At 37.8% G+C, this 26421-nt stretch overlaps 1 protein-coding gene across 1 annotated transcript in view; it reads left to right on the forward strand.

The window, feature by feature from the left end:
- Positions 1-234: 234 nt before the first annotated feature.
- Positions 235-26421, forward strand: part of LOC129239660 (uncharacterized) — a 127434-nt gene continuing 101247 nt past the window's right edge. The window contains exon 1 of the mRNA XM_054875330.1: positions 235-313. The gene's annotated coding sequence lies outside the window, so the exon portion shown is untranslated. The remainder of the gene's footprint in view (positions 314-26421) is intronic.

Genomic DNA, 26421 nt, shown 5'->3' on the forward strand with positions numbered 1-26421 from the left:
GTTCTTGTTATTGCTGATGTTATTGTTGTTATCACTGCTCTTTGGTGTAGTTTGCGTTGAGTTGGGCGAAAGGGCGCAGTGACTTTAAAGTTGTGGAAGGGTGTGGAGCTTTAGCGCACGAAAACAGGATACCACGACGACGACAACGACAACAGTGTCAGCCGCCAATAGCAATAAATAAAAACAACAAAAAACAAGAACAAAGTTGCATGTCGCTGTCGCTAGCGAGAGGCTGAAAATAACAAGCACCAAAAACAACAACGACGCTGCCTTGCCGGCTGAACAGAGCACGAAATTGTGTTTTGATAACTGGGTATGTGGTAAATATATTTTCATATGCATATACTTGCATACATACGAACATATATACCTACATATTTGGGTAAATACAAAGTTGTCCATGCATACATACATAGATATGTAGCCGTCGTTAGATGCCTTTATATATTTTATATGTATATTTGCACATGCATATGCATGTATGTATGCACTTATATAAATGTCTGTATGCATATGTATGTATGCATTGTTGTCATATACCGGCACGTTGGCATGCCAAACCTTAAACGGCATACATACAAATAACTGCTATATAACGAAACTTTATAGCTGGCAGCAAGGATGATATGGCGTATGTATGTATGTATATACAATATACTCATGCACATGCATACATATCTACATACATACATGCATATATAAAATTGCTGAGTGCTTAGTTTGCTACTGATGCTGTACATGAACGCATATCGTAAATGATTTTACTTACATGCCCACACACGCACACATATGCAAATACATAAGGTCTGTCTGCTTCTTGGTGGCGCAGTAAAAAATTATTGATTTTCGCAAAAAGTTTTACTCCCCATTTACTCTCCGCTCTGCCCTAATGACTCTTCGTCGCGGTTGCGTTGTTTTGATTGCAAAAACGAAGTGAAATTTTATGTTCAATTTCGTGCAATACAACAATAAAAACCAAACAGCTACAAACTTTCATGAAAACTCAGCAAAAGTTACAAATTGTAGAAGAAAAACAAAAATTAAAATACACAATGATGGCAAAACAACTAGAAATTGGGATCGTTATGGCCATTTTTGTTCGACAATTTTCGGTATTTGTGTGAGTTTTTGTTTATTTTTGTTCAGTAACAAAGTTTGAAAACTTGGCATTTCTCACACTTTATTATTTATTTAAATTTCTTGTGTTTTTTGGAAAGTTTCCTTTTTTGTTTTTCGTAAATAAAGTTTGTATTTTTTCTTTTTTTTTAACTTTCTATTTTGTGTAAAATTGTGTTTGGCCCACCTTTATATTTAATTTTTCATACTTGGTTTTTTTGTATTTGTTTTTGTGTTTTGAGTTTTCTATGCTACTATTTTTTATCAAACATTTCACGGTGTCTGCTTAGCACAAACGAGAAAAATGCACATTCTGCACACAAAGTGAGCATTTTAATGCTCAAAAACTAAGCACCCAATAAATAAAGAACCTTAACTTGTTTATATACAAGGTGGCGCAAAATTAGCCACACTATCGGAAGATTTATTATTGTAGCTAATTGCGTCTTGGGAACTAGATAGCGCAAGCATGCAAACAGACAAGCGATGGAGCGCGCAAATGTCAAAATAATAATTTCCATCACTCAAAATAATTTTCCCTATTTTTATTTTGTAAAATATTATTTAAAAACAAAATTGGAAGATTAATTTGAGCCACCTTGTATGCGTCAAGTTACCCTTGTTATCCAAAGTCGATGACCCTGATCCATGTCATGCTTGATGAATAAATGATTGATTATGTGGGCTACACATTATCGAGCAAATTCAACAGCTTTGCTCAAATTTCTCTTGTTTGTAGGCGTGGTCGTCAGTTGCTTTCCAGACGGTTAATGTGAACTGCAAAATATCATTTAAGCAGAAAATTCAAAGCGTTGACATGTGTGTTCGCTCCACAGAATTCTATGAATTTTTTGTGATATACACAGGAGGCGACCAGAGAAGATGAATGCGAATATCAAGTTTTTTTTTTAATAAATCTACATTTTTCTGAGTTTCTTTTATATGCAGGCGAAAATTTTTTTTAAACTATATTAAGTCGGAGTGTACCTGTGGTACTCTTCCCATCTAACCTACCTGCCATATTAAGCCTGTCTGACTCATACAAACTTCAAACAGGAATCTACTTCAACTAAATATTTTAATAAAAATATGCTCATGTGTCATTTTCTAAGTCTAAGAGTTTAATTTCTGCCTCATTTTAATTTAAATTCTATCTCAATTTAAAAAAAGTACTCGCGATTATAGAAGAATTTACTGATTTAATATTAATATTTGATTCCACTTTTCAGTTGCTTTCTCATTTGAATTTTGTCATCACCAAATTGTATTCTACATTTGCCTTCCCTCGGCGTTTTGCTTCCGATTTTACAAATCCACTATTTTACAAAGTCACTATTTACTTCGCTCGTATGATCTAAACTGGAGCATGAATGAGGCCGAGTTTATTTGGAGTACCACATCACTGAACTTGAACGCATTCGAATGAAATTTCTTTATTTTGCACTCCGATCTTTTAAGGAGGGAGCCTGCTTTAGAGGCTTCAAAAAATAGATTTTTTCGTGGATTTTTTTGGGATGGAAAGAAATATTCGATTGAAACGAAACTTTTAGGTTTTATTGTTATATATTTCAACAGTCTTCTCAAATTTTTTCATTAAAATATATGTCATATTATGCCTGGTACAAGCATTTTGCCGAGGCGTCTCGAATGTGCATGTGTCGTGCGGCGGGAAAGATGCAGGTCGCAATTTTCATCAGAAACAAAAAAAAAAAAAATATTTTAGTATAGTACAGGTTCTAGTTAAACCAGGAAAATTAAACAAAAAGTGAGAAATTCAACAATTTTTCGCTAATTAAAAAATAATAATTTTTTTGGAAAAACAAATTCACTTTAGATTGTTTAAAAAGTGGGTTAATCATAATTTTTCTTAAGGTTTTTTAGGTTCACATAGAAGAGAATTTAATTCCGAATACAATCAATGTTATCTCGTTTCGATAGGAAAAATCGTAAACATAAAAAACCGAGAAATCGCACTTCGAGCGATCCGCCCGACTAGAAATTTTGGTAAGGCGGTGATTAGACGCAAATAAGGCAGACCGCATTCCAAATTTGCGCCTCATAAGGCAGCCAAACTAGGCCCAAGTCCCGAAAGGTATCGCCACACATCTGCCTCATTAGGCGCAGGTTCGAAAAACCGAACTTCGGTAATACTTCGGATGCCCTTATACAAATCAGTGAGGGATTCCAATTTATGCCTAAATGAGACACTGCCACAGATTTTCGTGACCACAACCACAACCTTGCCTAACGTGGGACTGGTAAGGTAATAGTGAGGTGTGCCTCAGTAAGGCCTGCCTAATTCGGGCCTAACTGATTCTTCGGCATGCCTCATTCTAGTCGGGCGGCCGCTCGTATACCTGCTCGACGCTTGCTCACAATTTCTTCTGTAATTCCGAAAATATTTTGAATTTGCTTCTGAAATTTTGAGGACACATTCTTGCATAGTTTGGCAAGACATTTATGCAAAAAAAAAACTCAATTTTTTGAAGCCTCTAAAGCAGGCTCCCCCCTTAACTTCACTGATCCGATTCCTTCATGTAATGCGAGGTGTGCATTACTAAATTAAATTTAAATTTAAATTTTTGTTTTCGATATTATAAATCGGACAGTTGACTCGCCTTTACTCTTAGAGTGCATTCATTTTCACATACAACAAAAGAATCCTCAGTGCACGTTGTGACTCCTCTTAGTTTTGTGTTCTGCCTTTTTGTGAGTGGAGCTATGAGCTGGCTTGAGTTGACATCCTAAAATATTATTTGTAATCCTTGGGCTCAAACTCATTTTTTTTTTCTTTTTTTTGTAGCACATGGAAACATTTTTTTCCCTTAGCAACCCATTCTATTACTCATTTTCTTGCCTTTGTTCTTTTTATTAGTTAATGCAATGATAAAAAAGCACATCCAATTTTCTTCGCTTCCATCTTTACCATTAAATGTATGAAGATTGGACGTCGCACATAAATGAGAGATAGTCTGGCCAATATACTCGTCATCGTCAATCAAAACTGATGCAGTTTTTTACAACGATTCAAAACTGTATGTCTGGCATTCTCATTAGTCATACACAAAGCGCGAAATATGCTCTGATGACGAGTTCGAGCTCTATCTGCTCGCAACAGCTCGCCTAAAATACGTCTTAAATTTTTGAAACGTTTCTGGATAACTTTCGTAGTATGGATATTTCAAGACATCAAATGCAAAAGGCTAATTGTGTTAAATCACATTGTTGTTACCAATACAGCCAAACTTAGGGCCCAAATGCTCGTTTATTTGACTACCCTAAAATCGTGAACAAACTGCCTCTCAGTCTCTGGTCATTCCCCGGCTGACCCAGTATTCGTCTGAGCTATTCATTAAAACGAATGTATACCGGCCGGTATTGAGTTCCCACCATGCTTGCGAAGCAGAGTTTTTGCCTGATGGATACACTTGTAGAAAAGGGACAAGGGGTAGCATCAGAATCACAAAGATTGTTCATAAAATAATTGGGTATTTGATAAGATGAATCAGTCGTATCGCTTATTTGTGTTGGAAACAGTCCGATCGAATTGCGATAGTCGTTAGGAGGGAATAGATTTCATAGGTTTGCATTGATTTTTTTTTTGTTTGATATGAGACTCCTATGAGCTCCGATGTGTTTTTATGCGCTGAATACAACTCTGGTGTCTAAATCACGTTATGAATTTTGGAAAATAATTACTAAACACCTATAGAAACGTGTTTTTGTGAATTTTTACTCCAATTTTTCTCAAAAACTTACGTGCACTTACAGACTTCCGCCTCAGACTCAATTTAAATCTTAAATTTTATATTACAATAACAATATGTATGCAATATCCAAAAAAAATATAAACAGTTTTAAGGGGGTATTCTAGTCTAGAGGCCCGAATTTCGAGCATTTTTTGACGATGAATAAAAAAAAAGCTATCGATATTTTTACGATACATTTTTTTATCATTTATTTATTCATATATTAGGAGCACACAAAATAAATTTGAAAAAAAAAATGAATTTTCATGCAGTTATGCGTCCTTGAAGTGGAAGGGGGGAAAAAAGGCAGTGTCCCCGTCGTCACGATTTCTACCCTTGTGGTCATCTGAAAAAAAAAAAATACAAATTCTTAATTAATATGAATGTCATTATCGTATGAACCAGAAAAAACGGAAAAAAACAATTTTTCCATAAAATGGCGGCTACTCAAATTGTTTACACATATTAAAAAATTGAAATTTCCAGTTTTTCGAGCTTCATACGATAGAGATATATTTAAGGAATATTCATGACAAATTTCAAGCAAATCGGTTGATTAGAACTTGAGATATCGTGCCGACCGTATCGAACGAAGTAGTTTCGAGAAACACGCGTTTGAATTTCGCCGTCCGCTCAAACCAGTCTAGCTGTCGCGTCACTAAAATAGTTGTAATTTCGAAAATAATTCGAATTTTGCAAAATCCTTTTAGGGAGATATTTTTGAATACCTAAACTATCGAATTTTGAAAAAAAAAATTTCGATTTTTTCAAATTTCTAGACTAGAATACCCCCTTAAATAAAAATGGGATTAATCCTGTAAGACCCAGTGATGGGAAATTTACTCAAATATCCGTTTTTTTACGTGTGCATTAGCAGTAACCCCGTAGCTGAGTGGGTGGATGCGTGACTCCCAATGGGAAGTGCACCAATTCGAAACCCCGAGCACGAAATACTAATTGATAAAAAAAGTTGTTTCTAATGGCAATGGCTGACAATGTAAAACCTCCGTATGTATTTCTGCCATGAAAAAGCTCTTCATAAAAATCCGTCTGGTGACGTTCGGAGGCGTTGTAAACCTGTAGGTCCCTCCGTTTGTGGAAATCATCAAGACGCACACCACAAATAGGAGAAAGCGCTTGGCCAAACACTTTGTGCCTTCTCTATTGATCAGCACCTGCTGATTGGCGTTAGGTTTGTGTAAATATTACACAATAAATTACTTTCATACATAAAATATTCTGCGATGATGTCGAGAAAACACTTGAGAACCCTGAATATTGAGAGAACGCGATCTGCATGTGGTTCCGGTCCAGCATTAAACGGACAAGAAGTGTTGCAAATTTCGCGACTAAGAATTTATGATACCTTAGCGGAATTTTTGTTTTCCTGTATGAATTGCGTTATGAAGCCTTTAATGGTCGTTTTCTTGAGTGAAAGTGATATTATTGAAGAATTTGTCGTTCGTCGCTTTTCTGTTCAGCAAGTTTGTCCACCGCAGTAAGTAAACAATACCGCTACGAAATTCAAACTGCGAATTATTAATTCTTCTCCAGTCTCAGCCAACAGTTACTATTCAAAGAAAAAGTTCTGTGCCAATAATAGAATATTAATATTAAATGGCCAAGAAAGTCTGTTGTTCATTGGCGTTCCTAGAGAATTTTTCATCTTAAGCCTGCAAATTCTTTACCTGTTTTTTTTTTTAAAGCAAAGCTACTCTCGAAGTCACATTCTGCCAAGTCTGAATTATCAGAACTATTGACTCATGACATGACTGCCAACTGAGAAGATAACATCTGTTTCGTTACCTCTCTTCCAGCGGACAAGCGAAGTTTGTGCGTACGCTTGAATGAAGAAATATTTACAGATTGTGATCCCCTTTATTCCCAAAATTCAACTTTATAGCTTTTGAAGAGTGCCAATCTATTTGGATTTTTCAAGGCGTCCTTGAGCTGCAACAGTACTAAATCACGCTCTTAGTTTTCGCATTGATAAAAAGGATATATTTTTTATTTGCATTGATAACAAATAAATTTTTTTGCGTTAATGCAAGAGCTTTTCCTAAGTTTACAATTTATTGCGCTATAATTTTTCCTTAAAACAGTCGCCCCGAGTGTCCTTCTCACTTAATCGACCTAATCCCTTTTTACTTCGACATTTTTTAAGACATCCTCATATTATTCGTATAATTAAAGTCATAAATTTCCCTTCTTTTAAACCGTATCAAATGTTCTATACTCATTGTGTACGTGGCTCTCTAACAATAAGATTAATGGCGCACTTTGTGCGCCTTCAGCTCAGTTTTCGCATTTCTTTTGCGCACTTAAAGTTTTCAGTTTCAGTTGCAGCTTTCGTTTTTTCTATTTTTCGCTCATTTTATACATGCATATGTATGTATGATGCAATACATCTGTATTGGGTATCTTTGCGAACCACTTTACTATTTTTTCCCATGCTTTTTCCGCAGCTTTGTGGGGTTGGTTGTAAATGCTAGTCACACCGTCAAATTATAATATAATGTATGGCTGTGTATGTGCAGTATATAGTTGCGAGGGTGGCTCAATAAGTTCTTTAAACAGAGATCGTATAGCGTTGTCAATCTCAAGTCTTAACATTTCGTCTGTCTCAAAAGTACGCTATCGGATTTTCTGACTGATCTGCCAAATGGTTTTTTGTAACACTGTTGTTTTTAATGTAGCAGTTTTCTAGGCTCAACCTAGTCACCGATCGTCATCGTCTAACTCAACTAACGGTAGACCCAGGAACCGCTCTGTTTCGACAGTTTGGGGGCCAGAGGGAGATGGGTGTTAGGTGAGTGGCTTTGAGAGAGCATGTGAATAGGTGGACATTAGGGCGGGTCGATTTAAAAATCGCTCATTGCACTGTGAAAATCGTATTCTAGGGATCAAAATAAGAAACTTTGCCGAAGTAACCATACCTCTAAAACGAATTCTGATGTCCCCCAATTTGGGTCGAACGAAAAATCCCACTTTGACCCATTTAGAGTGCTCCAACCGAGTCCAAATGTATGACCGAACCCCACAAACTTTGTACGGCCGATCCACCCATGCCAGTGGCACACCCCCTGTAACTCCCCGGGGGGGTTCCCCATACAATCATTTCAAAATATCACCATTTTTGGCCTTTACATGAGAAAAGAAACTAAAAAGTTCGACCCAAATTGGGGGACATCAGAATTCGTTTTAGAGGTATGGTTCCTTTGGCAAAGTTTCTTATTTTGATCCCTAGAATATGATTTTCACAGAGCAATGGGCGATTTTTTTGCCTCCCCACAAATCGACCCGGCCTAGTGGACATACATTGAGTATGCCGGGATGGATTCTGGTTAAGCAGACCGTAATTGAGCCAGAATTATGCGGTTCTCATGCAGCAGCTGAAGCTCTTCTGCGTCTACAATAGCTGGTGGTTGAATTCAGATAACGGAATTCGGGGGTAGGGAGTTTAGGAAAGTGGGGAGAGTCTTCCGAAGAATGTTGTTTAATGTCTGTCCCTATACTGTCCGATCCAGTAGTTGCGGTCGTATTTGGACTGAATCTTCTTTGGTGCTGGATTTCGTTGGTGTAATCGAAGAGATGCCTCCTGATTCACCTGGGAGGTGGCTCAGACTGTAACAAATGTCTGCAGAAGTATTTTCTTTTTTGCAGGATTGAATTGTCTATTTCTTCTTCTTCGTCTTATATGATGATCTTATGTGGGGCGATCGAGTGCAAGTGTGCGTAATCGAAGGGCCTAATGGCTTATCATATGAATCAGTGATTTCACATTTTTATAGATAAAAAAAGAATATAAATTCCACCTTTGCTCACAATTGACACGAAAATTCAAGCATTTTCAAAAATTTTAATAATTTCAAAGTAGTTTTTTGCAGACATTTAAACGCAATTCAAACGAATTTTTAAGTCGTTTTGTAATCGTGACCGAAAGATAGAATAAACGTAACACATCAGTTATCAAGGAACAGTCCACACAGTGGACTTCTCGTGCTGATTCGAAGCCGAAGTAGACCAAGTTGAGTCTGTTGGACAGGAAAACCAGGACAGTGCGAAAGTTATTCGATATGGGCACCACGTCATCAAAGCTGTTGCATTTGACTTGTTTTCAAGAAAAAAATAACGCATATGGCGAGGAAAGAAGTTCTAGAAAAATCGGTGCAATAAGAAGAGACTTCTTCTTCTGCTTGACTAGCGCGATAACCGCTTAATCACCATTTGGGGTTAAGTGTAATGAAGAGCCCCAATTGTCTGCTTCACTTACTAACCGACGCCAGTTGGACACCCGTCAAGTGAAGCCAAGTCCTTCGCCACCTGATCTTTACAACGCGAAGAAGACCTTCTTATTCCCTTGCTAGCACGAACAGGTATTGCAATGAATACTTTCAGAGTTGGAGCTTTTGTGTCCATTCGGACAAGTCGAGACCGGTTGAGTCTCCGGATCTTTATTTGTTGCGCTATGTCTATGCCGTTGTAAAATTCATACAGCTCTTTTTTTTCTCCAAAAATGTTCCTCAAAATCTCTTTCTCACACACTCCAAGGCCATCTCATGAGAAGTTGTTATGTAAAAGACTCTATTGAAAAATATTGTTGTTTTGTTTTTGAAAACAGCGTTCCCTTCAAATTTCAGAACCTTCGTTCCCTCGACAGTCAGTTCTACGTAACCGGAACGACCCGGATTTATATCCGGCCAAGGATTGTGACTCCAGCAGCATTCCCCGAGGATAGGTTGGTGCGTGACTACCATTCGGAGGTTCGAATTTCCGTGCATGAAACGGTTACCGTACACTTTTCCCAATCCATTTTTCCCAAAAGTCATTTTTCCCAAAACTTTTGTTCCCAATAAAATAACTCCCAAACTAATTTTCCCAAAACCATTTTCCCAATTCAATTAAAATCCTATTTTTCCCAAACCTGTTTTATGGAACACGTACGAAAAAAAATAGGATTTTAATTGAATTGGGAAAATGGTTTTGGGAAAATTAATTTATTTTCCCAAGACTTTTTTCCCAAATACATTTTTTTCCAAAGAGCAAAAAATTATTTATTAAATAAAAAATAATAATAATAATAATGTTTTCTTCAGTTTCGATAGAATCCACAGTATTTTTGCGTAGAACTCCTTTTCGCGTGGGCGGCCTTCGGTCGCGCTTCAAAAAAATAACCCCCATCAGTCCAACTCCGGCTACGCAATCCACCGTATTTTTGAATTGGGAAAATGGTTTTGGGAAAATTGGTTTGGGAGTTATTTTATTGGGAACAAAATTTTTGGAAAAAAATGTATTTGGGAAAAACAGTTTGGATGAAAAAATTTGGGAACATTTGCCTTTGGGAAAAGTAAGCATTGGGAAAAAAGTTTTGGGAAGAATGGATTGGGAAAACTGGTTGGCAACGGCATGAAACAGCAAAATGATAGAAGCATTTTTTTTTTCTAATAGCGGTCGCCCCTCGACAGGCAGTGACAAACCTCCGAGTGTATTTCTGCCATGAAAAAGCTCTTCATAAAAACCGTTTGCCGTTCGAAGTCGGCTTGAAACTGTAGGACCTTCCATTTGTGAAACAACATCAAGGCGCACGCCACAAATAACAGGAGCAGCTCGGCCAAACATCCAAAAGCGGTGTAAGCTCTCGTACGTTTAAAAATAAAAGAAAATCGCCAAATGCTGCTAAATAACTTCTGCCCATCCTTTCTTGTGCTCTGTGTCAACGTTTCAAGTACCAGTGACAGATGCCAACTACTGTCTTTTCAAGTGTACGGCGGCACTCTTACCATTTGTGTGGATAATCCAATTTTTGTTCATATATTATTTATCTGGTTTTATTTTTCAATGCACAATTTTATTGCACGCGCAGTTTACTAAATTTGAAATACGGCGCAAAACGTCAGCGTCAGCGTCAAAACATAAATTCCACTTTAACTTGGTATCTCTCGCATCAGCAGTAATTTTACTCTATTTGCTGTTTGGTTGTTGTTGTCATTTGTCCTTGTTTTCAGTTTTATTTCGCTCGCTTCAAAGCATCTACTGCCTTACGACGCGGCTCACTTGTTTGGCTACAATTTTTTGCTGCAACTAATTGTTCGCATTTTTTACATTATTTCTTGCTGCCAATGCCGCCACTCACTCCTGTGCAATGTTGCGCACAAGCAATTCCAGCGCAAGTTTATCAATAAATTTGCCCTTGTACAGCTCATACCTGCCGCCATGTTAAGAGACCCAGTATTTTGTTCTTAAATGCCTTGTCTTTTTTTTTTGAGCAACATAACCAAGTAAATGCGTCTTCGCCTGCCTGTGCGCCTGTAAATATGTTTCAAGCTACATATGCACATAGCTTTTTGTTGTTGCTTTCCTTCTTCTTACTTTCGACTTTTCACCCAGATAGACATATTTTTTGTGCGAAAATCAGGGCGTGCGCTTATTTTGCGCTGCGCTGCGTATTTATTCTTAGCATATTTTCGTGATACACAGCTCTAAAAACTGCCTTGTGCTGTGTGTCATCCCGATCGTCCGCCCGCCCGCCTTTCTTGCTTAACTTAATCCCAACCCGCATTCCAGTTAATTTAAGGAAATTGCTTAAGTTGCAGCGTTGTAACCACTGAATACTTCGTTACGCTCAACAACCGCACCTCCAATTCAGCTGCTGCTTCACCTTTGGCTTTTGTAGTTTCGTTTTTTTAGAGCTGCCAATTGCTACCATTTGGTTCGTTGCTTTTTCGTTTCATTTCCGGTTTTCCGCTCTTTTGCAATTTGTCTTGGCACTAATTCACTCACAACGTATACCAACCTGATAATCATTTACTAAACTGCCTGCTTCCTCCCAACCACATTCCGTCTTCCCACTTTTTTTAGCTTGTTGTAGCAGTCTTAGTTATTTTCCTTTACTTTTTCGGTCTGTTCATGACATTACACTTTTCACCTTTCACCTTCGAGCTATTCGCAATTTTCCAATTTCGTTTTAAAATTTCTGCAGCTCGATTGAGCTTAGCCCAACCCAATTCGAGGGCGTCTATTAGTTTTCGTTTTTAAGTATAAATATGAATAGTCGAAATGACGTCAATTCTCAACGGTTTCCATGACATTTTAACCCAAATAAGTGGATAATATTCAAAGAGATGCCAGAAATACTAAAAGCTAATGTTATTTTTACTAAGTTGAATTTCTTTCGAAGACCAGAATATTCTCTGAAACCTGCCACTCTGGCTTGTTTTTTGAGCAAATACCCGCATTCCCAAAACGGTTTGGTGTCGAAATTCTGTATGTACAAAATTCTAAAAACAAAATTCTGCTTTTTAAAATTCTGCTTTTTAAAATTCTGCTTTTTTAAAATTCTGCTTCCTAAATTCTGCTTTCAAAATTCTATATTACAAAATTCTGTATTAAAATATAATGTTAACAATGTTAAAGAGGGAATGTAATTATTTAATTTATTATTATTATTATTTTTTATTATTATTCGAGATATTAAATAAAAAAAAAAATAATAATAATAATAATAATTTTTTCTTCAGTTTCGATAGAATCCACAGTATTTTTGCGTAGAACTCTTCTAAAAAAACGAACAGCTGCGAAGAATTATTAAGAAAAGAAATGAATTAAGTCACACTACATATTTAAAAAGAATTCCAAAAAATATTGTAATTGGCTAAACTAAAATATTGTTATCGCTTAAACATATACATATGTATATTTATGGAATAAATGTTTATTTTGTTACTTCTTGTATGACGAAAATCACAAAACTCGAATAAAGCAGAATTTTTCGCATTAAACATGCAGAATTTTGAAAAAGCAGAATTTTGGAATGCAGAATTTTAAAAAGCAGAATTTTGAAAAGCTGAATTTTTTGCAATTTACAGAATTTTGTTAACCAGAATTTTGTAATACAGAATAATGACACGCTCCCCCCAAAACTCATCCAGCTCTTGTAAAACTGTTAAGGGGGGATTCTACTGTAAAAATCAAATTTTCATGGATTTTGTTTTCATACTTGTATTAATTTAATTAGTAAAAAAAAGTTTAGGGTTACATAAACACAGGTCTTGAGTGTACAAAAAAATTTTTTAAATTTATTTTCATTTCAAAATGGCAGCTGTACAGCCGCTCCCCCGAAACGCCTTTTGAGATCTGCCCACACTGTCGCGCATTTAAAAAAAAACCTGAAATGAAAAAAACCAAATTTTTTTTATTATATATCATTATTTTTAGTTGTTAAGCCTATTACTTGCAAAAAAAAAATTTTTTTGTAAAATTTTTGAAGTTTTTTAAAAAATCGACATTTTTTTGTTGTCATTTTGTTATTAAAAAAGGGGTTAAAAATAATAAATTTTTTCCCACCATAGCTTTAAAAACTAGTAAATATTGTTAAAAATATACTATCAAAGTTTGAGCTTGATATGTTAATTTTTCACGGAGCTGTGATGTGGGCAATTTTGAAAACGTGGTTTCGAGAAAAACACGCTTAAACAATTTTTCATACTTTTCGTTGCAAAAATATATACCTGTTGAGTAGCTGTTCTAGCTCCCCTCTCTTAATGCTTTATTCTTTTATCCGAAATAATATCCAATGAGCATTTTCAAGGTCAAAAGAATCTATAGATATTCTGACATGGGTAACCAAGTAGAAGGTTGGAGTAGGGAACGTCTTATCTCTTGATCAAGCGCATATGACCGTAAACCGCTCGAGCGCTCAGTTTATACCTGCTTTGCTAAAACTTTTATAACTTGAAAACTATTCAAGATTTCTTTTTAAGATTTTCATGGAACATTCTGGAGTTGTTTCTGAGTATGTTTCAACAAAAAGTAAAAAATCGATTTTTTTTAAGTTTTACAGTAGAGGCCCCCCTTAAGTGGAGTTACGCACGCAGAATGTCCAAACTTCTGCTTGAAAAAGTATCAGATTTTGACAGCGTAAAAGTTAATTGTATTATGAAGAAAATTCTGTAAGCTATCACGCGGGAACAGTTAGATGAAAAGGGATTCCATAGCGAACCTCCGACCTGTCAGCTACCGCATTTTCTTCCGTGGGAATGCCCGCAGGCCCAAACTTTGATATTTGATATTGGTGATGGACGAAAAGGAAGCAGAGGAGAAAGTGTGTAAAAGTACAAGAACTCACCATACTTGCCCAGGCCACAATTTTTGTGTGTAAGAAAAGCACTGTACAGAGCAGATCGCAATAGGAAACGTCGCTACTCTTTAGATTATTTTAGTTTATCAAACGATGTGAGTGCACTCAGAGCTTGTCAGAGGTTCAAGGTCGGCCACATTAACCATTACAGAGGTTACTCCAGTTGTAGTGTCGCCAACTCCCTGCCTATTGTTTTCTGCCTCTGAGGTTTTTGTTTTTCAATTCTTTGCTAGCACTGACACCAAACAGCTTTTCCTGATTGTAACCCTGCTAATCGAGGCTTTCTCATAAACTCAGTGGTAGTCAGAGAAGTGGCAAGCAAAACAGAACAAAGCGTCTGCTCAAGTTTGGCCCATAGCTGATTGCCACTCTCTGCCTTTCGCCAAAAGTTTTGCCCTTCTTTTTCGCTCCTTCTAAACCTTTGAGAAAACGCTTGTAAAACCACTGGGAGGAGGTAGGTAGTACAGAAAACTGCTACCCAGTAATGATTTTCTGACGGATTTGATGCCAGAAGAAGCAGTAGGAGCTACACAAAAGTCTCAAACTCGTCTGAGGTTTCTGATCAAATTCATCTTATTTAGTTTGAAAGCTTGCTCAGGTAGATTCTTTATGAAGTTTTCACTTCGATTTCATGATCTTTTGTGCCTAAAATTTGCTCAACAATTTGTCATTTCTTCTCTTCCTTCTTTTGCTATTGGAAGTTCGTGCTCAGTCAGTTTCTAATAGATTTTTCATACCCAACTCACAATTTTCTAGTAGGTGCTGCATGTTGGCGATCTCTGTTAATGATTGTGGTATCTAGAATCCAAAAATTATGAGATTATCAGGGTTTCCATTACCCTAATGATTACTTTTTAACAACGATGTGAGAGTATTCAAAGAGGCTCCTTACTATCATCCACTGCCATCTTGAAACGCATTCATTGACACACGGGGACTTCCAACCCTTAACCTCTTACGATCCGTTATCGAGTATAAAGCCAATCCCGCCATGCACTAAGTAAGAGGCTCTAACCTCTTTACTTGACTTATATATATATATATAGTTGGCGCATACACCCTTTCTGTGTGTTTGGCCGAGCTCCTCCTCCTATTTGTGGTGTGCGTCTTGATGTTGTTACACAAATGAAGGGACCTACAGTTTGCAGCCGATTCCGAACGGCAGATATTTTTATGAGGAGCTTTTTCATGGAAGAAATACACTCGTAGGTTTGCCATTGCCTGCCGAGGGACGACCGATATTAGAAAAATATTTTTCTTAATTTTGGTGTTTCACCGAGATTCGAACCTACGTTCTCTCTGTGAATTCCGATTCTACTTGACTTGCTTGAAGCTTAAAATTAGTTAAGTAGCTCACGAATAATCTCACTTTTATGTTGTGCTCGATGTCAGCCTGGCCTCGAATAGTTTATTTGACCAGCTCGAGCATTCCGTTGCTTGCAATCTTCATATTGGTTTCAAACTATCTGTGAAGCTCACTCTCACTCTGTCTATTCAACCTCAGAACAACCGACTACTGGCGCAAATGCAGAGAAAAACGTTTAGTATCACTAAAAAATGTGATTTCCATGTCAAGTTTCGCTAGAAATCGAAGGTGAGAAACTCCTTTCTACAAAACGTGTTTTGATAAGGCTGATTCCTCGTAAAGAGCTCGACGAAGTGATAAAATTTGTTACAAAATTCCGTAAAGCTGTTTTCATAGGTTTTACAGAGTAGTCGAATGATAAGTTATTCGAAAAGACTGGATTTCACTCCCAGATTGCCCTGATGATTCCATTGAAACTGACACAAGTTCAGAGGTTTGCTCTGCCTTGGGTAACTCCCTGGTGAATATTGATCTATTAAGTAAGTACGTGGGTGTGAGGGGGATATTAACAGTTTTTCCGATAGTCAAACTGCGATCAAGGCTCTAACGACGACATGGTGCAGATCCAAATTGATCAATTCATGTAAGGAGGAGCTCAAATCTCTTAGGTGTGCAGGTAACATTTTTCTGATCCGAGTTCCAGGACATAGGAACATAGAGGGAAACGAAATTGCTGACGAGCTTGCCAGAAAGTGGACTAAATTGGTCTCAGAGACCTCATCATCGGCATGTCCCTGACTATTGTTAAAGTGGAAATGCACAATTTATTTCTCAGGAAAGCGCAGAAAGAATGCAGCACCATTTCTTCATGTGCTATTTCGAAAACCCTTTGGCTCCATTGCAATAGACGGAGGACTCAGAAAAATTCACGTCATTCAATTTACAAACTCGTAGCTTGATAAGTTGTAGGATCTTTACGACGACATAGACACAGCGCAGCGAATAAAGATCCAGCGGCTACGTTGGCTGGTCATGACTTCCGAATGGATACAAAAGCTCGAATGCTAAACCAGCTGGTGGTAGCAGAGGTAGAGGAAGACCTCCTCTGTGTTGGAAAGATCAGGTGAAGAAGGACTTGGCTTCACTTAATGTGTCCAACTGACGTCGGTTAGCACGAGAAAGAAACCACTGGCGCGCTTTGATAATCTCGGCCAAAATCGCGCAAGCGGTTAACTCGCAAATTACATCAACAGCTCTGGCCAGCTGTAGATATCTGCCTATTGGAGGTCTGCTAATGGTATCAAAACGGCGCTTTAGTCCTACTTGTGGAGTGCCAGGGTGGTATTTGAATCATTTCATTTACCTTGTGTAAGTATGTTCTACTAAGACTACAAATCTCCGGACGTGGAACTAAACTCCATTGACGAACTATGAATTTAAGGATTTCCGCTTTCTCACGCAAACTCCCTGGGTAATATTGAGCTATTATGTTCTTCTAACACTACAAACCTCCGGATGTGGAACTAAACTTCAACTACAAATCTTCGGAAACAGGTGGAACCTTTATTAACTTTAGCAGAGGCTATTTTACATTCTAAAGGAGGGGATAATATTTTACATTCCTCGCTCTCAGTTTTGAGGACGGAAGTAGATGAGGAACTAACTCTGAAAGCACAGTCTATATGGGAAACTTCGACCGCTCCCACAGAAATGTCGAAATAATGCTACGAACTTGCAACACGAAAACAACCAACTTGATTTTATCACTCCCAAGGGGGGAATGTAAAATATTGGTGAGAGTACTAACGGGACATTATCTCATTCCATATAAGGCAGCTAAAATGGGGTTAGTCCGGAGCGAAGAAGAGTGAGCTACGCTAGAACACCTGCTTTGCCACTGCCTTGTTCTAAGCAGACCTCGTTATAACTACCTGGAAGCGGTATACTTTTCATCTCTAAAGGACTCTGCTGACAAAAGTTTAAGCTGTTTATTAAAACTCACCAAGACATGTATCACGAAATAGGTTTAACATGACGCGAACAACACTGGTAGCACTACGGAACCTTGTGGTCTATGGGAGATCTAACAGATCGATCAGATCAGCCAGATATACATATGTACGAGTACCTAACCTGAAGTAGGGAGCTAAGGTGGTGTTTATGAAGTTTCCTTCAAAAGACGCGTTTAGATGTTGTTTTAAAATAAAACATGCAAAAATTTAGATTCTTTAAGCTTTCACTACTTTGTATAAATTTATTCTCAAAGTAGACGGCACCTCCAATGTGTAAACAATGGATTTAAAGTGCCAGTGCCCTAAGTCTTACCACCTTTTCTCTTAAGAAATATCTTTGTTTCATAATATGCATTTTTTATAATATCTCTATTTTTATGATATTTTAAGTGTACCGTTAAAATGAATATGCAAATGTAATGCATTTTAGTTACATTACTTTACCGTTACACTCTCAAGTGTAAACCTTTCACGTATTCTCATGGCGCGCGCTTCTCATGCTTCTGTGAAATTCTATGCCGCACTAAATAAAGTCTGTTGCATACTTTTCAATAAATATAAACTTTTTTTTTGTTTTTTTGTTTTTTCTTTTTCAAAAAGTGATTTTTCAAGGCACGAGTACTTATGAATAGAACATTGCACGCACACACGCACACAAATACCTGGCCGATTTAATGCTTTGCTGCAACTTTAATGGATGGCTTAGAATGCTTGCGGCCTCTCCAGCCGCCCCCACACTTCGGCACTCGTATTTCATACCATAACAGTGGTCGCGTGGTAGTCAGTCCGTCAGCCAGTGCAAGGAGATCGGCTAGAAAATGGAAAATGCTATAGAAACTTGGTTGCTTCGCTGCGTGCGTGTAAGTGTGTGAGGGGATTTTTCTTTTTTTCCCCCCTTTTTTTTGTTTTTTTTTTCTGTGCATAATTCACAATATTTTACTGCAATTCTAAAGAGGTTTTTATTTCCACACAATTGAATGCGAATGTGTGTTGTTGTTGTTGCAAAGCATGGCTACGAATGAAAGGCAGGCAGCCAGCGCAGCGCAGCGCATTGTGAAAGGCGAAGATTTGTGCCACAGCGTAGAACAACACTGGCGTGGAGCGCAACCGGCACCCCCGCCAACGCACACACACTTGTGCATGTGTGTATGTATGTATATGCGCGCATTTGCTCCATTGAGCTTACTACACACACACACACATATATACAAATGCAGTGTGCCAGTATTTCTTGTAAGCACAAAGGAAAAAAGAAGAAAGCGGACCGGCTGCGCTTTCATGTTGCAAAAAACAAAAAACGACAACGAAAACAATCCGCACAAAAGATTTGGCTAGAGAAAAAATGTGAAGTAGAGATAAAAATGGCTTGTGTGCGCCACATTTGCGCTGCAAACAACTAAATCAAGATTTCCAGGTGCAGCACAAAGGCCAGGCGAAAAGCGTAGAAAAATAGTGAATAGCGGCGTGGCGCAGTGGAGATAGCAATGCATGGCGGTGGCGTAGCGGTAGTAACGCGGCATAGAAAACATATTTTGCTTACATAGTGCGACTCGCATTGTATATGGGTATGTAGGCGCATACGCGTCGTAAATTACACCAAAGTGCAGCAAGCGTAGCAGCCGGTGCGAGCAAATGCACTCATGCGCTTGCATCATGCAACCGTGGGGCCGCCACTATGCCACGCCACCGCTCAACCGCATGCAAGCCACATATTTTTGCGCATAGATAATTTACAGTGTACGTACGTGGCGGAGTGTGTGCGTGTGTGTGGCTGGCGTCTACAGCTTTGGTCGCTGCCGAAGGTGCAAGTGAAGGCAGAACGAGGTAAATTACATGGAAAAGTAAATGGAAATAAAAAGAAAAGAAATCCAAAAATGCTGAAAATCAAAAAGAAACATCTTAAAAAAATATTTTTTCTATAGTGCAACGAAAACAAAAAAAGTTTGTATAGTGCAGCGAAAAAAAAAAAAAACAAATTTGTATAGTGCAACGAAAAAAAAAAATCAGGAAAAATGCAATACACAGTGAAAATGTATGGGGGCGGCAAGCATAATATTGTTTTTCGTTGGAGGATAGGTAAGATGTGCGTGCTGTGCTGTGCTGTGTTGTGCATTGGTTTTGTTGTTGCGTGTGCCGTATTTTACTTGGTTAGTTGTTTTGTGTTGTTTAGGCCACGCTTGGCAGCAGCAACGGCAGTTATTTATGCCAGCATGCATACATACGTACATGCATATATATGTACATACAAAAAAAATAATAATAAGTAAATATACAGGGTGGGCCATGTAAAATTTGCTTTTTGAATCGGCTATAAAAAAAAAACTAATCAATATTTTTTGAAACTTTTTTTTTATTTTGAAGACTGAACACTTGACACTAAAGGAACACTAAAGGAACACTGAACACTGAACACTTTATGAATGAAAAATAATATCGTTCAAATGACTGCCACGACTGGCTTTACAGCAGGCCATTCGATCAACCCAATTTTTAAGCACAATTTTCGATTGTTTGGGCTCCAATTTCATGAATGGCTACTTCGATTTCGTGTTTTAAAGAATCAATCGTCTCTGGATGGTTCGCATAGCATTTGTCCTTAACGGCTCCCCACAAAAAATAGTCCAACGGGCTTAAATCACAGCTCCGAGACGGGCAATTCATATCGGAATTTCGGCTGATTATTCGGTTTTCAAAAACGGTAGCCAAAAGTTCGAGTGTAACTTTGGCAGTGTGACAAGTTGCACCGTTCTGTTGAAACCAAATGTCGTCCATGTCAACCTCTTCAATTTTTGGAAACAAAAACTCAATGAGCATGTCACGGTAACGCTCACCATTTACTGTAACAGCGGCTCCTCGCTCATTTTCGAAAAAAAGTGGCCCGATGATATGCCGCCAGACCAAAAACCGCACCAAACAGTGGCTCGTTGTGGATGCATTTGCTTCTCTACAGTAACGTGTGGATTTTCTGAGCTCCAAATCCGATAATTTTGCTTATTGACGTAGCCACCGATGTGAAAATGAGCTTCATCAGAAAAGAAGAAGAAGACTCACCACTTTGGAAATAAGTTTTCAATATTTCCCAATATTTGTCTCATTTCGTAAATGTCAAACCTTTAAGTAAATTATGAACACATTTGACATGTCATTTGTGTTACCATTCTCAAATAAATACGAGTAGGTGGTTCAAAAAGCAAACGCTATATGGTCCACCCTGTACATGTATACACACATTTGTATGCACATATGTAAGTAAGTTTCCGAATTTTTTCGTGTGCTATATAAAAAAGTAAATTACCAAAAGCAGCGCAATTGTCTCTCATTCACCCGCACCTCCTCTTGCTTTACCTATGTTTATTTCCCGGCATTTTGGTTTGCGCTATACGTATGTGTATGAATTTGTGTGTATGTATGCATGTATGTATGCGCCTTTGTATGTTTGTAGCAAGTGCGGTGTTTCTGTTTGGCTTACTTCATTTAGTTGTTGTTGTGCTGTGCGCTAAGTGAACGTCATTAAATTGTTGAAATTATACCATCGGCCTTGTCGTGTTGCAGCAGACAAGCCGCACGCAATCGCAAACACAAAAAAGGCACACAATTACGCTATGTGCCACATTGCCACTTGCATAAATACTCCACATGTCACCAGGAAAAAAAAAGTTTGCCAAATTATATGTACCACTTCCACCACCGCCCACATAGAGTAGAGGTGAAATGAGCTGAGCAAGGCAGTGTTTTCAGTCATACTTATGGTCAATGGGAGGACTTGTTCGCAATGTCGGCATTGAAGTAACCTTTTTGATTTATGGTATTTTATTTATTCAATATTATTCAAAATTTGTAATACTCGTATAAAAATGTTGGCCCATAATTATGGATTAGTTTTTGTAGTGGCAGGTTTTAACATTTAAACTTGCATTTTCATTTTAACACAATTTTATCTCTGTTATTATCAGTTCAAAAGACGTTTTGTCTTTCATTCCCATGACAGTCGGTTCTACGTACCGGAATGACTCGGGCTTTTCCCAACCAACGGCAGCCATCCCAGTAAATTAGCCTAGCTTTATCTAGTGCGCTGTACCTGAAGCAGCTCCATGTAGCAAAACTGCTCCCAATGCTTCTCCTTAAGCCTATCATAGAGCCTAACCCTGCACCCGTAATTTATTTCTGCTGCGTTTGCCAAAGACAGCTTCACTCAAACTCCACGTCGGTTAGATTTAACCACTGCCGCGGGTGGTGCCACCTCACGATCTACACAGGCCTTAAGGGGGGACCCTCATTTAGACGGTCGAAAAATGCATCATTTTTGGGAATTTTTTTCTCAGGTAAAATAACTTCAAACGTTTTGTAATTCATAAAGTACTTTAATAAATGTCTTGACTGTCTACAAAAATTTTCGGAGAAGAAAAAAAACATTTTAAGTATGGAAATATACACCTCGTCCATGGCACCTCATTCTATCTGTGTACATTCTAGCGCTCTGAATTTTTTTCTGAAATAAAAAAACCAAATTTTTTTTAAAACTTTAGGATAATACCTTCGATGTGACATTTTGATTTAAAAAAAAAATGTCGAAATTGATATTTTTACCCAGTTTTATGTTAAAAGTGATTTTTCATGCATAAAAATTGACTTTAAAATTACAAAAAAATATGAAAATCTTTTTTTTTAAAAAAACACTTAATGTCACATTGAAAACAATTTAATTATCTTTAAAATGAGCTATTGTAAAGCCTGATTGGTTCAATACAGCGTTCTCAATTGTGTACACAAAATCGAAAAATGATGTTTCGAGAAAAACGCGTTTAAAGTTTTGGATACAGGCGATCAGGCCACCCGTCGCGTCCTGTTAAAAATTTTGTCACTCCTTCAAAAATACAGATATCGACTTGAAATTTTGAAAGTATATTCTTAAATAGTTGTAGAATAGATTAAAATTATTTCCAAAAAATCGATTTTTTTGACCCGATAAATGAGGGTCCCCCCTTAAGACACATAGGGAGTGACCTACACGGTTAGTTGTTGCTCCACCCATTAAAAGCACTCAGGCCCCACGGCCGTTAACGCACTTAATGCCCTGGTGTAACCAAAAACGGAATCTCTACGGCTCCTCGGAGCTCACTTGAGCAACATCAAAGGTGCGCTTATAAGGGTGGCTCTAGGTAACTTCAATGTGCACCACAATCTCTGGCATTCAAGCCTGTCAAATGATCGTAAGCAAATAATTTTGCCAGAACAAATAGGCGATTCAACATTCAGCACAGTAAATGACGACGCCCCCACCACGCTGTTCAATAGCATAATTTGACAGCCTATGCTATCTCTCGCATTAGACTATTTACCCATTATCAGCTCCTCGTAATCTCTTCTACAAAACTAATTGGGTCGGCTTCGCGGAATTCACCGAAGACATCTTCACGCGTAGGCAAACGCGCATTCCTCAAGACGATCATCGCTGTTGCGACTCGCGTCCTCCCAGCTTTCGGCGGTTGTACTTCGTCGAGCCCGAAGTTATGTGCGAGCTATTTTAGTTGGAAATATATTTTGCATCCTCCGGTCGATACGTCCAAGCGTCGAGGCGGCTGCGCAAACTACCAAACAACTTTGCACCGCTTGCCTTCTCCAGCGATGAACTGCAGGTGGCAAAGCAAAAACTTCCAAAGCCATTGACCCCGACGAGCTTTACGTGCTGATGCTGAAAAGCTTGAGCTCTTTGGGAGTAAGATATCTCAATCGGTCCTTGACCACTCTCACACTTCCTGACAAGTGGAAAGCAGGGAGAGTGGTCCAAGTAATGAAACCTAAGAAACCCGCCAATTGTGAAGACACTTGAGGCACTCCTACTCCCACTCTGCACGAAATACCTGACTCCAGCTGCACATCAAAGATTCGTTTCGACTACAAGCGATTTATGGATTTGGTGTTTTTTAGTCTTTTAGTATTGATTTGAATATGTACGAGGGTGGTTGTTATTCGTAGTCTGAGATCGCGTTACTATAGTCTTGCTATATCAAATCCGACTCTTACTATTAAAATTTTATAGTTTTTTTTTTAGCAAACAAGTTTAGAATAATTTAGGATGGAAAGCATGCTCACTAGGTGACTACAGAGGCTTATTGCGGGGCCCAGGATGGATCGCCTAGATATTTAGGTATAGAAATCCTTACTGGGCATACTCAAAATTTGACGAATCCAATCCAATCAATACTTCAAAAGATACTGGGCCTAAATGGTCGCTGTCTTCAAAAAAGTTGATACCCAACAATCCGGTGAGCAGTCTTCGAAGTGCGGAGCATTCCAATAGTAAATGTTGCGTGGAGTTGACTTCACTTCCTTATCTCTACTTGGCCCCGAATATGGCGGTCAAATGCTAAATAGTCCGTTTATGGTCGACACAAAAAGGCGTTAAATTGAAAATGAAATGCAATCTCACTTCGCTGAAACTCTTCTATTTTGAAAATTAGCTGCGCGCCTCTTAATCATTTTTTAATTAATAAAAATTGTTAAATTAATTAGTTATAAAAAAAAAAACTAATTACTATTTTTTCAAACTTTTTTTTTATTTTGAAGATTGAACATTTTCATTTATGAATGAAAAATAATATCGTTCAAATGACTGTCGCGACTGGCTTTACAGTAGGCCATTCGATCAACCCAATTTTTAAGCACAATTTTCGATTATTTGGGCTCCAATTTCATGAATGGCAACTTCGATTTCGTGTTTTAAAGTATCAATCGTCTCTGGATGGTTCGCATAGCATTTGTCCTTAACGGCTCCCCACAAAAAAGAGTCCAATGGGCTTAAATCACAGCTCCGAGGCGGCCAATTGATATCGGAATTTCGGCTGATTATTCGGTTTTCAAAAACGGAAGCCAAAAGTTCGAGTGTAACTTTGGCAGTGTGACAAGTTGCACCGTCCTGTTGAAACCAAATGTCGTCAATGTCATTCTCTTCAAATTTTGGAAACAAAAACTCGTTGAGCATGTCACTGTAACGCACGCCATTTACTGTAACCGCGGAAGAAGAAGATAACTCACCACTTTGGATATAGGTTTTCAATGTTTCCCAATTTTGTTCAAGCGTATAGCGTCCCATTTCGTAAATGGCACACCTTTAAGTAAATTATGAACACATTTCACATGTCATTTGTGTTACCATTCTCAAAAAAATAGGTGCTTAAAAAAGCAAACGCTATATGGCCCACCCTGTATCTTCCACTATTTTTTAAATTAGTGTAACGAGTTAAGCGTTCCCAGCAGTTGCCTTTAAAATCACTTTATGGTGTTATCATCACTTTAAGATATTTTATAAAACATTCGCTTTTATTTTTATAATATATCTGCCTTATAAAATCAAACACAAAGTCATGCAATGTTGTCATAGGCCAATCACATAGATAGCCATTCTTTTCGAGGCGCCCATAAGTCGATACACGTTTTACTTACACCACTTACACGCCGCCATGCGGTACTAAATCATTTTTGAGGTCGAAAATGGCGCGAGTTTTAATTTTTTCTTTTTTTGTGTTTGTTTCTCCTTCATCTAACTTATTATTATTAAGCCCACATGGCGAATGCTCCACACACACACACACATACGACGCGCACACCATTGCCGTTGCCATACTTCCATATGTACGTCATGTCATTAACGTATAGCCTCTAATCGCACGAAAGCGCGAAATATGGCAACAAAGCATTAACTGTGGCGCGCTAAAGTGTATAGCGAATGAATTAGTTTCTGTGTGCGTGTTGTTGGTTGATTTGCTTCTTTCAATTTTGTGTGAAGCATTACTTTTTGTGTGTGCCGAGGCGATTAGACTTGGTTAAGTACACACACTCGAAACGCCTACACACAGCCGAAAGCAAATACATTGGACATACGTACCTGCAGGTATATTTTTATACAACTAGGCATATATGCGTATAGTACATATGCACCTATACATACATATACATATATATACATACATATATATATAGTATACATATATATATATACGTACATACATGTGTATGTTAGGCACATGCGTAAAATGCGCTTTATCATTTTAATTTATCACCTCTTTTTATTTTCCAAAACACGAAACGTGTAGTATTTACATGCTATCGCCGAATCTTTGTTGTTATTGTGCGCAATTGCACGCAACCGAGTACAAAATATAAAAACAATATTTATATTTATATGTTTATGTACATATGTGTGTCAATATTCGTTTGCTCTTTTGGTTTTTTAGTTCATTATTGCAACTTTTTTTTTCATTTAATATTTTAATACCATTTTTTTATTTGATTTTTTATTTTTTGCTTTCCACACGCTTTGGTGTCATAGTGTTATTACTTTGTCTAATCTTCTCTATATACAGTGATAACGTTATTTCTGTATACATGTGTATGTGTGAGCATGTGTTTCGAGTCTCAGTGTGTGTGCGCTCTCAATTTATGACAATTTCATATCAGAGGTTATTGTGACTTTTCAGCTGAATCGCTGTGTTTATTGTGCAACTTGGCCTGATAAAATCGACTACACATCGTATTATCGTTGCTGGCATAAATACATTTATATGTGTATGTACATGCACACATTCGTGCACACATCTAGCACATATGTACCTACAGTGTGTTCAAATACTTACATTCTTGTATACATACATACATATACGGACATACAATTGCATGTGTGTGAGCTGCTGATTTTTCCCATTTGTGTTGCTCACCCACTTTTTTTATTATATTTTTTTTTGTATTTAGAAAAAGAAAAAAAAACAAAATAGATTGTTCCATTCTCTATGTACATATCTACCTACCTCCCTTTCGTTGAGTCCATGCCATCTCTTCGTCGCTCGTCGTTTGTCATGCCATTTTATCAGTATTGATTTTGGCATTTGATGGTTGTCTGCCTGCTCACTAAGTTTTCCCGCCGCTCAGAGAACTCTCCCCACATACTGCCATTGTATTTGGCCTACTAACGTTATATGGAGTACACTAGCGCATAAGGGGGGAACTATTTACTTTATATTACCGTTTGTAAATGATTGTGAGAAGTGATAATACAATAAATAAATTCGTAATCCTCAGCAAAGTTGAAATTAACAAAAACAAAAA

Source organism: Anastrepha obliqua, chromosome 2, assembly GCF_027943255.1.
Source record: "Anastrepha obliqua isolate idAnaObli1 chromosome 2, idAnaObli1_1.0, whole genome shotgun sequence".
Lineage (NCBI taxonomy): Eukaryota > Metazoa > Arthropoda > Insecta > Diptera > Tephritidae > Anastrepha > Anastrepha obliqua.